This window comes from Pan paniscus, chromosome 19 (genome assembly GCF_029289425.2).
Source record: "Pan paniscus chromosome 19, NHGRI_mPanPan1-v2.0_pri, whole genome shotgun sequence".
Classification (NCBI taxonomy): Eukaryota; Metazoa; Chordata; class Mammalia; order Primates; family Hominidae; genus Pan; species Pan paniscus.
Window position 1 is genome coordinate 75,645,166 of NC_073268.2, and position 15,117 is coordinate 75,660,282.

The 15,117-nt window shown below is 41.6% G+C and overlaps 1 long non-coding RNA gene across 4 annotated transcripts in view; it reads right to left on the reverse strand.

The window, feature by feature from the left end:
* The window catches only part of LOC117976567 (uncharacterized), a 99,042-nt gene that overhangs the window by 51,312 nt on the left and 32,613 nt on the right, over positions 1-15,117 (reverse strand). For 2 of the 4 annotated variants that reach the window (XR_008621700.2, XR_008621701.2), the window contains exons 3-4: positions 13,744-15,022; positions 12,950-13,087 (exon numbers count right to left, since the gene is read on the reverse strand). The exons of 1 other annotated variant lie outside the window; for it this stretch is intronic. This is a non-coding gene — a long non-coding RNA (uncharacterized LOC117976567). The remainder of the gene's footprint in view (positions 1-12,949; positions 13,088-13,743; positions 15,023-15,117) is intronic. One more of the 4 variants, XR_010110691.1, reaches the window with a different exon arrangement.

The window sequence follows — 15,117 nt, forward strand, 5'->3', positions numbered from 1 at the left end:
AGGCTGGGCTCAAACTCCTGGACTAAAGCAATCTGCCTGCCCTGGCCTCCCAAAGTGCTGAGATTACAAGTGTGAGCCACAGTGCCTGACCTATATATGTATTTTTAAAGTTCAAAAGAACTGAAATCTTTGGCAAGCAAGTGCGTTTTCACTTCTAAAATCGGAAAAAGCCAGGCAAGATGGTTTATACCTGTCATCCCAGCACTTCTGGAAGCTGAGGAGGGAGAATTGCTGGAGGCCAGGATTTCAAGACCAGCCTGGACAACATAGCGAAACCCCATCTCTACAAAAAATCAGCCAGGCATGGTGGCATATGCCTGCAGTACAAGGCAGAAGGATCGCTTGAGCCCAGGAGTTCAAGGCTTCAGTGAGCTATGATCATGCCACTGCACTCCAGCCCTGGCAACAGAGCAAGACCCTGCTCTCTAAAACATAAATAAATAAGTAAATTAATAAATGAACAATAAAATAAAATCAGAAAATCAAAAACTATTTAGAGTGTTAACAAAGTAGACTCGATATTACTTAAATGTGCTTGAAATTCTTTTAATATAGATTATTTTCATAAAATGGTATATATCACATTTTTTTAAACTCTTCTATAGACCTGGTGATTAGAAGTATGGTATCTCACTTTTAACTTTACAATACAGCCTGTGAGCTTTATTTTTTATTTTATTTCATTTTTTTTTGAGACAGAATCTCGCTCTGTCACCCAGGCTGGAGTACAGTGGTGTGATCTCAGCTCATTGCAAGCTCTGCCTCCCGGGTTCACGCCATTCTCCTGCCTCAGCCTCCTGAGTAGCTGGGATTACAGGCAGGCGCCACCACACCCGGCTAATTTTTTGTATTTTTAGTAGAGATGGGGTTTCACCGTGTTGGCCAGGCTGGTTGTGAACTCTTGACCTCAGGTGATTCACCTGCCTCAGCCTCCCAAAGTGCTGGGATTACAGGCGTGAGCCACTGCGCCCAGCCCAATGGTACCCAGAATAGCAGCCTTCGTGATAGTAATAGTTAACATTTATGGACTGCCAGGCACTGTTTTAGAAGCTTTCTATGCATTTCTCATCCAGTGCTCACCACAACCTTATTAGGTTGATACTGCATAATTATTTGCCCTATTTCACAAATGAGGAAACTAAGGCCACCTATCAAGTCACTGGAAAGTCCAGGACTCCCCACAAACTAGAGTTAAGTCCAGAGCCGATGCTTTTAATCTCTATGCTAGATTTCCTCCATAATTAGGAAATTAAGTTTGAGTGAGTTCATTTATTTACACCATTGCCTTGTTCCAGAAAGGATTTCAGGCAACTGGTTAAGTAAATTGTCCAAGATCACCCAGACAATAAGTGGCAGTGCCAAGAATCAAAACTCTTTCTTGAACGAACTGTATAAACTAAGTGAGCTAACACAGATGTAGACTCACATCTTGTATTTCCTCCTAAACATGAGAAGGGGAAATGAAGGCTCTTTCTTTGGCCAGTTTTCATGTTCATTCTAGCTGGATGTGTTTTCAGCCTTAGAGCGCCTTTATCATTTGAAAAGGGACAGAGTAGGACAAGAGGAATTCATGAATCGCAGGACTGGGCAGCAAGCACATGGCTGCCCATGGTAGGCAGAGGAAAGGAAAGGCCTGAGGCGATCCTAAGATGTGTGCTTGGGACGTGACAGACAACCTGGAAACACTGCTTAGTAATAAGCCGTCTTCAGGAGGAAAGGTAAGAAAGAGCAAAGAAGGGTAAAATGAAGAGACCAAGGAAGAGCTAGGGAGCTATATCGTATGAGAGGTGGAGGGAAGGTAATGGGGGACATGTATAGCTGTCCGGGAGTGAGAATAAAAATAACAATTGGCCAAGGTGGGAGGATCACTTGAGGTCAGGAGTTCAAGACCAGCCTGGGCAACATAGTGAGATGCCCCCGCAACGTCTCTACAAAAAACATAAAAATGAGCAGAGTATGGTGGTGCATGCTTATTGTCCCAGTTACTTGAGAGGCTAAGGTGGAAGGATCACTTGAGCCCAGGAGGTCAAGGCTGCAGCCAGCCTTGATCACGCCACTGGACTCCAGCCTGGGCGACAGAGCAAGACCCTGTCACTAAAAAAATAATAATAAAAATAGGCCGGCATGGTGGCTCACGCCAGTAATCTCAGCAGTTTGGCCAACATGGTGAAACCCCATCTCTACTAAAAATAAAAAAATTAGCCAGGCGTGGTGGCGGGGCACCTGTAATCTCAACTACTGGGGAGGCTGAGACAGGAGAATGGCCTGAACCCAGGAGGAAGAGGTTGCAGTGAGTCGAGAGCACACCATTGCACTCCAGCCTGGGCGAAAAGAGCAAAACTCCGTCTCAAAAAAAAATAATAATAATAATAGTAATTGGATTTGAGAGTGCCAGGTTTCAAAGAAGGAAAGTGTAAAAGGTAAACACTAACAGAATATTCTTTTTTTTTTAAAGTACATATTCTAAAGCTATTCTAAAGTATCTCAAATCAAGGACAGCCCCTTCAAGTCTGAGTGAGTAACATTTTTGCTATTCCCTCTCAGTCCCCTCTTTGTTTTGGGTCCATAGCATCCTTCTTCTCGAGACAAGTACTGAGTCAATTTTCTTTTACCTCTAAGAACTCAGTCCAAATAGGTTTGTGTAAAGAACTGTCTTTTCTTGGCAATAACTTGAAAAATAAATAAGATGAAATATACACTCGTTCTTTTTTGTATGGCTGAAAAACGGAACATCCATTTGCTTTCAGTTTGAATTGTTACAAAAACATTGCAGAACTTGTCCTAATCCTTTTTTTTTTTTTTTAATAAAGGAGCCTGTCTCAATTTAGTATCCTTAACCAAACATGATTTAGTCCCAGGGCAAGAACTGGCTATAAAGAAAATACAGCTATTTTAGTAACAGCTCTTTAGTCCTGGCTGTTCATGGAAAGCTAACTATGAAGGCATTTGAAACTTCTCATTAAGAACCATGATGCTGGCCGGGTGAGGTGGCTCACGCCTGTAATCCCAGTACTTTGGGAGGCTGAGGCGGGCGGATCACGAGGTCAAAAGATCGAGACCATCTTGGTCAACATGGTGAAACCCCGTCTCTACTAAAAATACAAAAATCAGCTGGGTGTGGTGGCGTGTGCCTGAAGTCCCAGCTACTTGGGAGGCTGAGGCAGGAGAATCGCTTGAACCTGGGAGGCGGAGATTGCAGTGAGCCGAGATCTCGCCATTGCAATCCAGGCTGGTGACAGAGCAAGGCTCCATCTCAAAAAAAAAAAAAAACAAAAAAAAAACCATGAAGTTTTACTTAAATTGGACTTGGTCACTCTGGATAATGTAAAACAGAAGTCACTTACTGAGACGTAGGGACAGGAAGAGGAAATGGTTGACCTAGGGACAGGAAGAGGAAATGGCTGACCTGTAACTAGAGTTCTCCAAAGGTGATAGGTAGACTTATTAACCTCCCGGGACCTATATTTATGTAGCAACTTGAGCTGACCAGCACGTGTGCTGGGTAATGTTTAAATCATTAGAGTGCATGTATACGAACTTAACATTACAGGAATTTATTTCCTCTCCCATTACTGCTTTCTGGATATTTCTTTTTTTTTTTTTTCTTTTTGCCTAAACTATGCAAACAACATTCAAAAAAAGGCAGCTCAATACAGGTTGGTTGGATAGAATTCTGTGGAATATTGATCATTAGGACTTCTCCTTTACCATGAGAACTATACAAAGAGTTCTCTATTGTAAGTAACTGAATCTTGGGCAAAGAAATGTCCACATCTATTTGAATTTAGTTTGGAGTTATTCCTTCTCTCTACAAACAGGGTATAATGTATATATTTATTTAAAAATATATGTATTATATTTTTAAATGTAAGTGATTTAATCTTGTTTTAAGGATTTAAAAAATCCTCTGAGATAATTAAAGGAGTTGCAAATTCCACAAAGTTAGACAGCAAAACCATGATGTTCTAGAAATGTACAGAAATATGTACATAGTAGAAAATGTAAGGCCAAACATAGTGGCTCACGCCTGTAATCCCAGCACTTTGGGAGGCCAAGGTGGGTGGATCATTTGAGGTCAGGAGTTCGAAACCAGCCTGACCAATGTGGTAAAACCCCGTCTCTATTAAAAATACAAAAATTAGCTGGGCATGGTGGCATGAGCCTGTAGTCCCAGGTACTCAGGAGGCTGAGACAGGGGAATTGCTTGCACCTGGGAGGCTGAGGTTGCAGTGAGCCGAGATCGCACCACTGCACTCCAACCTGGGTGACAGAGCAAGGCCCTGTCTCAGAAAAAAAAAAAAAAAAAAAAGAAAAGAAAAGAAAAAAGAAAATGTATATTATGATAGCCACTGACTAAAAACCTAACCTAAACTAAATTTAATCCCTCATTGGCTACTTCATAAAACCTCAGGTCCAGTACAAACAGCCCTAACACAAATGCAACAGGGGCACAATGCAGTATTAGACTTAAACGCCCAGTAAAATGATTTGAGACCTAGCAGATCTGTGCCCTGATACTATTTTTTAAATTGTGACTGATAAGAAACTCTAAGAAACGCTGAAAGAAAAATGACTCATTCCACAAAGACATTTTTATGAGGGAAGTGGATTTAGAATTTAATGGTGACGTTTAGTCATTATAAAGTAGATAATTTCATGAAGAATAATATGATATTTATAACAGCGCCATTGTCAACTAAATTAGTAAAGAGTAAAAGTGAATCAAAGATCCTTGATGGGCAAAGTATGATGAAGTGGAAGCTCAGTAAAGGCACAGTTAGCTGTTAGGAGAGAAGAAATAGGCTGGGCACGGTGGCTAAAGCCTGTAATCCCAGCACTTTGGGAGGTCGAGGTGGGTGGATCATCTGAGGTCAGGAGTTCGAGACCAGCCTACCCAACGTAGTGAAACCCCGTCTCTACTAAAAATACAAAAAATTAGCCGGGCTTGGTGGTGGGTGCCTCTAATTCCAGCTACTCAGGAGACTGAGGCAGGAGAATGGCGTGAACCCGGGAGGCGGAGGTTGCAGTGAGCCAAGATCGTGCCATTGCACTCCAGCCTGGGCAACAACAGTGAAACTCCATCTCAAAAAAAAAAAAAAAAAAAAAGAGAGAGAAGAAATAGAGTGGAAGATTTTAATTGTTGTAGTTGTTTTTAGATCCATGTGTTTTTAGATCTGGTACTTGTTTTTAGATTGTTAGGTCTGCATCATAACAGAATCAGACTTGGATTAGTTAAGTTACACATAAAGTTCTGATTCCTCACGGCCAAATCTTCTTGCGCATTTCATTGTCTCCATTTTTTCCCTTTGGATTGCTCATCTAATGCACTAGTTTCTCTTCTGCAAGACTTCCTTAAGATTTTGTTTTGTTACAATTTTTGGTTGGTGGCCCATCCTGAAAGACAGTTGTTTACTACATTCTAAAAAAGCCACAAACAAGGAGTGTCTCCATTGGTTACACATTCTAGTCTATTCAAATCATGGACCAACTTATTTTTCTGTTGTTTGTAGTCTGTAGCCTAATATACTCTGTACTACCTTCTGAGGACAATATGGGTTTTGTAAATGGCAGAAACATATGTAACTAATCAAACTCCATTGTATAATATATTGTGCCAAGAATGGATTGTTTCATACACGGTGTGTTGGTGAAGAAATAAAACCTTGAAAGTAAAGTGTTTTCTATTAGGCTACTTAATATAGAAATGGTTTATGCCCGAGGGCAAAAAATTCATTGATGCTTAGACATAATCTATTGACTTTTAATTAAAACCTTGCTTATTTTACAAGTGTAAATCCATGAGCTAAATCACATTTTGAGTCTACGGATTTATGACTGGAATAAGTTTAATGCTGAATTAGCCCTTGTAAAATGTGCTTTCTTAGAATAATAGCATTAGCTCCAAAATACATGTTATTTGATTGCCTTATTGCACCCAAAATAAAGTTATTGCAATTTGGCAATACCATAAACCACGTATCTTAATTAAAAATAGCACATATTATATATAAAGTATGTTCAACAATTGTTCACAGTATCATCTGTACAATGAACAAGTATTTCATTTTTCAGACCAAAAAGGTAAAACTTTAACCCTAATTTTTAAGTCTATGACTTACAGAAACTGCAGTATATTGTTATAAGGCTTATTATCTTTGAAAATGTCTGCTTTGAATTTTTATTTATTCCTTGGGTTTTGTAGCTTGATAAAACACAAATGGCAAATATATTTATCTAAAAATTTAAAAATGTTTTTCTCCTGACTCTTCTAACTCCCTAGTTAGAATTTTAGAAGATCAAAAGGAAAGTAAGCAATAAGTACTAATTTATTATAGGATAAAAGAACATAATCCCTGACTCATTTACTTCTAATTACGACGTGCATGAGACCATAAAAATAGAAATATGTTTATGTAACTCATTTAAAATCTAACCAATCCAGAGAAAACATCAACCTCCCCTAAGTGTATCAATACACAGTTCTGTAATATAACAGAAAAAAATGTGGCCAGAAAAATGAGATCCAATGGCAATTTCCTTTTCTTACAATAGTTTTTTCCTATCAAATACAGCTAAGAAGCCCTTGCATAAGAACTAAAACACAAGAAGTTATCATCTACAGATGGTGGTTTGCCCCTACGTATTATGGGAAAAATGATGAACACACTATGCAGAGACATTCATGTGTTCATTCACCCACAAAGACGTAGTCAGCAACCAGGTCATGCCAAGCACTGGGCTCAGTCCATCCAAGTGCCAAATGCCTAACAGAACAGGGTGAATTATCAAGTCTGTCTGCAGTGAAATTACGTGTATCTGCAGATTATCTTTCATTTTCACTCCATCGTTTTATTGAAATTCCTATTTTTAGATATTTTCTCCCATACTAAAGGCTGAATATAACTTTTTAGAAAAAGACTAATTTTAGATCTTCCACCATGTAGGCTCAGTTTGAAGTGTTCTTTTTCACATTGCCCTAAGTGAATTATCCTACGTTTTCAGTTCCGAGGCTGTCAGCCTGGATCTAAGCCCTGTTTAAGTCACTGTCGGTTGAAAGGGTTAGTAAGACATCTGTGAATGTTAAAAGCATGTGGGCCAGTGTATTGCTTTGATCAGGGGTTTTTGCCCAACTAAGAGGACTGAATTTTGACTGAATTCAAAATCATAGATCATTTGGTGGCAATTAATACACTACTCTTCTTTCTGGGATATTTGCCTGTGTACCTGTCCATCAATGTTAATCTCTCTTTGGCTAAAAATTTAGATTTTTCATAGCTTTTTTATTTTTGTAGCAATTCCCTTCCCCTTGCAATAGTCTCTGTTTGTTAGTATTATTCATATTAGACTTTCTAAATGTGTTTATCTTTTTTTAACTTACAGTCAGATCCATATTTTAGCTGCTTGACTGTAATTTTCTGACACCAGTGAAATAGGATTCTCCAGTATTAAACCAAGATGTCTCCAGGGTAATAGAGCAGAGAAGTGGTAGGATATGATAGATGAGGCTCTGAGCCACTTGAAGTATTATGTGGAAGGTGACCAGGAATATTCAAAAGCACTATAGAGTTTCAAGGAAGGGTACTCTTTGAATGAACATATATTGAAGAAATAAAATGCATGTAGAACAGAGCAAAGCATAATATCTTTTTAAAATATATTCATATTTGATTGTATATGCATAAATAAACACTGAAGAATAGACCAAAAATTAGAGTTGTTACCCATGGAGGAAAGAGGGGCAAAGGAATGAATGGAAACTATTTGTGTATACCTTCCTATTTAGTTTTGATTTTTGAATCATGAAACACACAGTTAAATTAAAATAAAAATTACTTGGAAGATCAGGATCTTCAATCAGTAGACTGAGATCCATAGAGCTATCTCTAGACCTTTCTTGGTAGACCCTCATGCCAATTGCTCCCACCAGCTCCATGAATTCTCAACCCACTGAATCCTCCCCTCCTCAAGCACCGCATTTTCCTGCAAGCTCCACGTGCATCTGATGCAGGTGTCAGAAAACTCAACCCCAGCTGATTTAAGCAAAGAAAGGGAATTGATTGAGGTAAACTGAAAAGTCCAGGCCTAGACCTTCAGGCACAGCTTGACTCAGGAATTAAACTAGAGAACACAAGGATCCAGTCCACAGCTCTGCTTCCTCAGAGTTGGTTCTGTTCTCAGACCCTGCCAGTGGTCACCAGCAGCTATGGGCTATCAACATCACGACAACCAATTATGGAAGAAAGATCCACTTTTCCTCTAATAGCTTCCATAAAAGTTCCAGAATTGAGTCTTATGGGCTTTGATTGGCCCAGTTTTAATCCTTTGCCCATCTCATCAATCACTGTCGCCAAAGAGAGCATGCCATCATTGGCTTAGTCTAGGTTACATGCCCCACTGTGGGCATAGGAGTGAAGTGCTTCATCTGAAGTGCATAGGTAGAAAAGTGAAACTGGGGTATATTATCAGGAAGGGATGTTAGATATTGGACAGTAAAAACACTACTCTTGGCAGGGCATGGTGGCTCACGCCTGTAATCCCAGCACTTTCGGAGGCCAAGGCTGGTGGATCACCTGAGGTCAGGAGTCTGAGACCACCCTGGCCAACATGGCAAAACCCCATCTCTACTAAAAATGCAAAAATTAGTCAGGCATGGTGACTGGTGCCTGTAATCCCAGCTACTCAGGAGGCTGAGGCAGGAGAATCACTCGAACCCAGGAGGCGGAGGTTGCAGTGAGCCGAGATTGCAGCCACTACACTCCAGCCTGGGCGATAGAGTGAGACTCCGTTGCAAAAAAAAAAAAAAAAAAAAAAAAAAAACACCAAAAAAACACTACTGTGTTCTCAAGCTGGAGTGCAATGGCACCATCTTGGCTCACTGCAACCTTTGCATCCCGGGCTCAAATGATCCTCCTGCCTCAGCCTCCCAAGTAGCTGGGACTATAGGCATAAGCCACCATGCCTGGCTAATTTTTGGATTATTTGTAGAGATGGGGTTTCACCATGTTGGCCAGGCTGGTCTCGAACCCCTAGACTCAAGTAATCCACCCGCCTCAGCCTCTCAAAGTGCTGGGATTTCAGTCGTGAGCCACTGCGCCTGACCTAAAAAAGCAGCTTTTCAAAAGAGATTTGAGACTCCTGATTTAAAATAAGAGTTTTTTTTGGCCTGAAATAGGCTATCCAGAGAACACTGTACTTTTCAAAGCAGGTCAGAAAAATTGCTGTTCTAATCAAGAAAAAGCAGAAGTTCAAAAAAATTACTTATATTCCAAAAACTGAATTTTAGGAGCCAGGGAATGATGAGCAGTTTGATAGAACTGTTTTGTTGAGTTAGACCAGACAATAAATTATTTTTGTGTGTTTTTTTTTTTTTGGTATAACACCTCGGTATTATTTGGACCTTGAAACTTTCTTTTAATATATATTGTTTCTGATCGACGACCATAGGCAGTCTTTAAATACTCCACAAGGAATAGATGGAAAGGAGGCACCTTTCCAAGAGAAATCCTTAAACCAAAGTATTCCTTACCCGTTTCTGCCCTGTTATTCCATGGCTGGTCTCAATTAGCTTTCTGCCACTGTCATACATTTGTGAAAATGGCAACAGTGGTAATGAACATACCCATGGGCCCATGGAAGATTTCCATTTTCTCTTCATTTCTGGCACCACAAGAACACTCCAGTCCAGCACACACAATCAGTTCAAGTGCACGCATAAAACTCTACTATATATAGTATGAGTGGATTCCAGGATGCAAACTATATATAGCTGAGCTAAATAACGAGTTCGCTCTCATGTTACTCAGCTGGCAATGTTTGAAACATGAAACAGTTCTTTCCAGTCACTCCTTGTTGAATGCTGGTTCTCACTGGTGCTCTTTTGTGCACCCTTGTTTTCAGCTGGCCTGTCTTCTTAAGTCCCTTTCCGGATTTTTGTCAAGTGAGAGCTGTTTCTGTCTAACTTTTTTTTTTTTTTTTTTTTTGAGACAGAGTCTCACTCTGTCACCCAGGCTGGAGTGCAATGGTGCGATCTCAGCTCATTGAAACCTCGCCTCCTGGGTTCAAGCGATTCTCCTGCCTCAGCCTCCTGAGTAGCTGGGATTACAGGTGCATGCCACCACACCTGGCTATTTTTTTTTTTTTTTTTTTAGTAGAGATAGGGTTTCACCACATTGGCCAGGCTAGTCTTGAACTTCTGATCTCATCATCCTCCCACCTCGGCCTCCCAAAGTGCTGGGATTACAGGCATGAGCCACCGCGCCCAGCCCTGTCTAACTTTTATGTACAGGGATGGCTCTGGCATTTCCTTCTTTATTTTTATTTTTATGTTTTTAACTGTATCCCTGGTGGTAGGTGAGGCTATGGTATTTTTAGCCGGAAAAGCTCAGGGCAGCAATCTGGGGGCAATCGGGGCAGCAAAATGGGGGAAGCTTGAGGCAATTCCCTGGAATCTTTTTAGATCTGGAGGATGCTGATGGAGATTACAGAGGAGGAAGGGCTAAAAGACCCACCGTAGGCTATCTTTTGGTGCTGTCACTACCCACACATCTTTTTTCTTTTATCTTGTAGAAACTGCTTGTTCTGGCAGGCTCTCACCCAGCCAATTAAGCCACGCTCACCCAATAGAAAATCTCAAAATTTTCTCTGAACTTCCCATTTCCATCAGAAGGGCATTAAAGTGTCCCACAGACATTTATTTGGTCATGGGGATGCCAACATGAACAAGATGGTCCTTGTCCTCAAGTTGTTCACAGTCTAAAGTGAAGTAGAGCCAGGTACAGTGGCTCACGGTAATCCCAACATTTTGGGAGGCTGAGATGGGAGGATCACTTGAGGCCAGGCATTTGAGACCAGCCTGGGCAACATAGTGAGACCCCATCTCAACAAAAAATTTAAAAACTAGTCAGGCATGGTGGTGCACGTTGGAAGTCCCAGCTACTTGGGAGGCCAAGGCAGGAGGATCCTTTGAGCCCAGGGGTTTGAGGCTGCAGTGAGCTATGATCATGTCATTGCACTCAAGCCTGGTTGGCAGAGTGAGACCTTGTCTCTATTAAAAGAATAATAATAATAAAGTAGAGTAGGGGTAAAGGGACATACACAGACAGACAAGCTATATGCATGAGCTGTATTTGCAATGAGTGGTGTGTTGTAAAAATCACAGTGTGTGTGTTCTGTTTACCTCGTCTGTGCTCCCTATTTGTATCTCCTCTCTCTCATCTATAGCAGCTCGTATTTTATTCTTTCCCACATTCCATTCATTACACAAATACTTGTTGAGTCTTGAGTCTGTGCTAAGTGCTGAGGCTACAGTGGCATTGGACTTGTATTCCAATGGAGAGAATCAGATAATAAGCAAGTATACAAATAAGATATTATTTAGTGAAAGAGAAAACAGACTAAGGGATAGAAAGTGACCATTAGGGGAGGTAAAATGGGGAAAGGTTGCAACAATGGGCACAGCAATCTCTCTGAGGAGGTGACATTTGAACTAAGATCTGATGGGCAGGTAAGAGGTAACCAAGCATGGGAATATCTGGGGAAGAGCAGGGCTGGCAGGTGAAACTGGAAGGGGCAGACTGAGCAGGAAGTCTGTGGTATTGCAGGAATGGAAAGAAGGTCCAGGTGACTAGAGCTTAGTGTCACAGGGGAGAGGGACAGCAGCTGAGATCACAGAGGTCATCAGAGGCCAATCAGGAGGGCTGGAAGTCCTTGATATGGTGTCTGAATTTTATTATCAGTGCAATTTGGAGAGGGGAATGTACTTTTCCTATTATCAGATATGCGTGTTTTTTATTCAGGGTATCCTTTTCAGCATATAAAGAAACAGAATTAGTGATGAAAATATTGATTGCTTGGTGAGTACAGAATTAGAGCAAAGACAGATGAAAGGTCTTGAGGGATATTTTAATAGGCTCTCCAAGGGTCCACAGCACTAGGGATTTTCCTTTTCAAATATCTGGATATTTGTGTGCATCAGATATACTAAACTCTCTTGAACAAAGTTTAACTCCTCAAGTCTCCTTGTTTTTAGGGTAGGCAGGAATCCATGCCCTTTTGTCTGTATTCTTTATCACACCATCACCTTTCCTTACTTCCACAGCCTTTGTTACATTCCCAGTTATAGATGATATTTAATCACCTCAAGAATCTAGTCCAGGCCGGGTGTGGTGGCTCACGCCTGTAATCCCAGCACTTTGGGAGGCCAAGGCAGGAGGATCACATGAGGCCAGGAGTTTGAGACCAGCCTGGCCAATATGGTGAAACCCCATCTCTATTTAAAAATAATAATAATAAAAAAAGCTGGTCATGGTGGCACACGCCTGTAGTCCCAGCTACTCGGGAGGCTGAGGTAGGAGAATCTCTTGAACCCGGGAGGCAGAGGTTGCAGTGAGCCAAGATCGCCCCACTGCACTCCAGCCTGAGCAACAGAGCGAGATTCTGTCTCAAAAAAGAAAGAAAGAAAGAAAAAGAATGTAGTCCAAAACTATCATAAACTGGATCCTGATGGGAAGTGTACAATTATATAACATCCTATCCATGGTTAGTGAATAATTTTCAGCTTCAATCTTGGGGAACGAGACCTACGTCCCACTTCCCACCGACTTGGGCTTTTGGCTTGGGGGCTAGCCTTCTTTTCACTTCTTGTCACTCTGTAATCACTGACCACAATATGCATATGGTTCTGATGTAAACTAAAATCTTTATCCAAAGGCTCTATCCACCTGGCAACTTTTGAACCCATATGAAATAAGCAGGGTAGTGACTCTTCTTTTGAGATCTCATTTGCTCATTTATTTAAGTACATGGAGCCCCAGGCAGTCCACTGAGTACAAGGGATAAAACAGATGCATGATGTACTCCTGGCCCCCTAGTCTGACAAAGCTTTTATGTGTATCTCTGGTTCTTAAAAAGAACAAATTGTCTACTTACAAACTGTATACTTACAACTAACCTGGATGTACAGGGCGTGTGCTCCATGCAGCTTGCAAATATCTGTCTTGAATTATTTTCTGCAGACTAACAGCCACCATAGCTTCTGGTTACTCCTCTCTCCTCCTTGTCCTCCTTCCCACCTCCAGAGTGCTTGCTTCTGTTGCCATGACAACCAGAAGGAAAAGCTTTGGAACTTTATCTCTTACTATGGGCCCATGTCTCCCCATGAGGACAATATTGTCTGTCACTTCAACTGGACTCCGGGGCTTTCTCTTTAAATATACCATTAAGTCATGTTAAAATTGGAACTCTAGGGGCAAGATTATGAGGGTATTAAGTCAGGGACCTAGGAATTCTCAAATCTTGTTTTTGACTAGCAATCCTTTTCTTCAAAGAAAATATGTGCTCTTATGACAAAGCAGGGTATAGGGATGCTTTTTACTAAGTGGGGCTTCACATCTAAGCCCCATATAGAGTTTTAACAGGTCCATACAGGCCTGGTGGAGGTCTCTTTTGGCATAAGCTGGGTTGACCCGAGATGCCTACTTGACCACTAAGAGATTAGAAAAAAGATCCTCCAGCTCAAACTTGTCATCTGGGCTCCAGGTTCAGGCAGCCATCTACCGGCTTGATATTTCCGCTGGATGTCTCGTGGACATCTTCATCTTAAAAATCTTTCCATCCTTATTCTTCCCCTAGTCTTCCACCTCTCCATAAACAGCTTCACCCTCCAGACCGAGGCCCAAGCCAGCAACCTGGGAGGCTTCCTTGACTCTTCCCTTCCCCTTGCCTCCCCGCATGCCCAATCCTTACCAAGTCCTGTGGCTCTATCTCCAAAATAAAACTCGCAGACGTCTGCTTTTCTCCATCACCACTCCCATCACTTCAGACTAAAACGTAGTCATCTTCCGTCTGGATTATTTTAATCGCCCTCGGACTGTTCTCCCTGATTCTACTTGTTTCTCCCCAAGTCCTTCTTCATAGAGCAGCAAGTGCGATCTTTTAGAAAGATAAACCAGATTGCATGACTCTGCTCTTTCAAACTCTTCTTGGCTTCCCACTACACTTGGAATAAAAACCGTCATCTTCACCCTGGCCTACAGGGCCTGCCCTACATTCTCTGAGCTCCTGTCCAGCCTCGTCTCTCCCACTCTCCACCTGGCCCTTCCTCCAGTCGCATTTGTCTTCCTTCCACTCTCCATGTGGCTTGCAAATATGTCTTTAATTTCCTCCAAAGTCAAACAGTTGCCATATGTCCTGGTTTTCCCACAAAGCTCTTTTCCCACCTCCAAGCCTTTACACTTTCAGCTCCTTCTGCCTGGAACACATGTTCCCTGCCCTTTGCCTGATCTTTGCACGGTGGCTGTTTCCTTTTCAACCTTGAGGTCTCAGTTAACTGTCACCTCCTCAGAGAGGCCTTCCCTGACCACCCTATCCAAAACTGCTCTCCCCCATGAGTGACTCTATCAGTGCACCCTGTTTATTTCCTACGTAAGATTTTCCAAAACATGTACCTATTTTGGTTATTCATGTGTGTGTTTATTGTTGAGGGCAGGAACTAGATCTACTTTCTTCATTATGAATGGCTTATAAGAGGAACATGATTAATACCTGTTAGATCCATGAATTATCATGTCTGAAATTCCACCAGGGATTCCTACACTCAGGAAAGAAACATGAAATATTTTTTTCCTCTTCTTCCTCCTTCACTCTCTTGGTCAGGGTCTTTTTTTGTTTTGTTTTGTTTTGTTTTGTTTTTTAGATGGAGTCTCACTCTGTCACCCAGGCTGGAGTGCAGTGGCGCGACCTCGTCTCACTGCAAACTCTGCCTCCCAGGTTCAAGTGATTCTGCTGCCACAGCTTCCCGAGTAGCTGGGATTACAGGCTTAAACCACCACACTCAGCTAATTTCTGTATTTTTAATAGAGTCGGGGTTTCACCATGTTGGCCAGGCTGGTCTCAAACTCCTGATCTCGGGTGATCCACCCATCTCAGCTTCCCAAAGTGCTGGAATTATAGGCGTGAGCCACTGCGCCCAGCTGGTCAGGATCTTGATGAATGCAATTCTCCTTAGATGGTACAAATGAAGAAACTGTAATGAAGAGATTATTCTCTGAGGCATAGACAGGGTTAAGAAAACCAACACAGGATGTTCAGATACCAGCGAGGAACAAGAGCAAGGAGCTG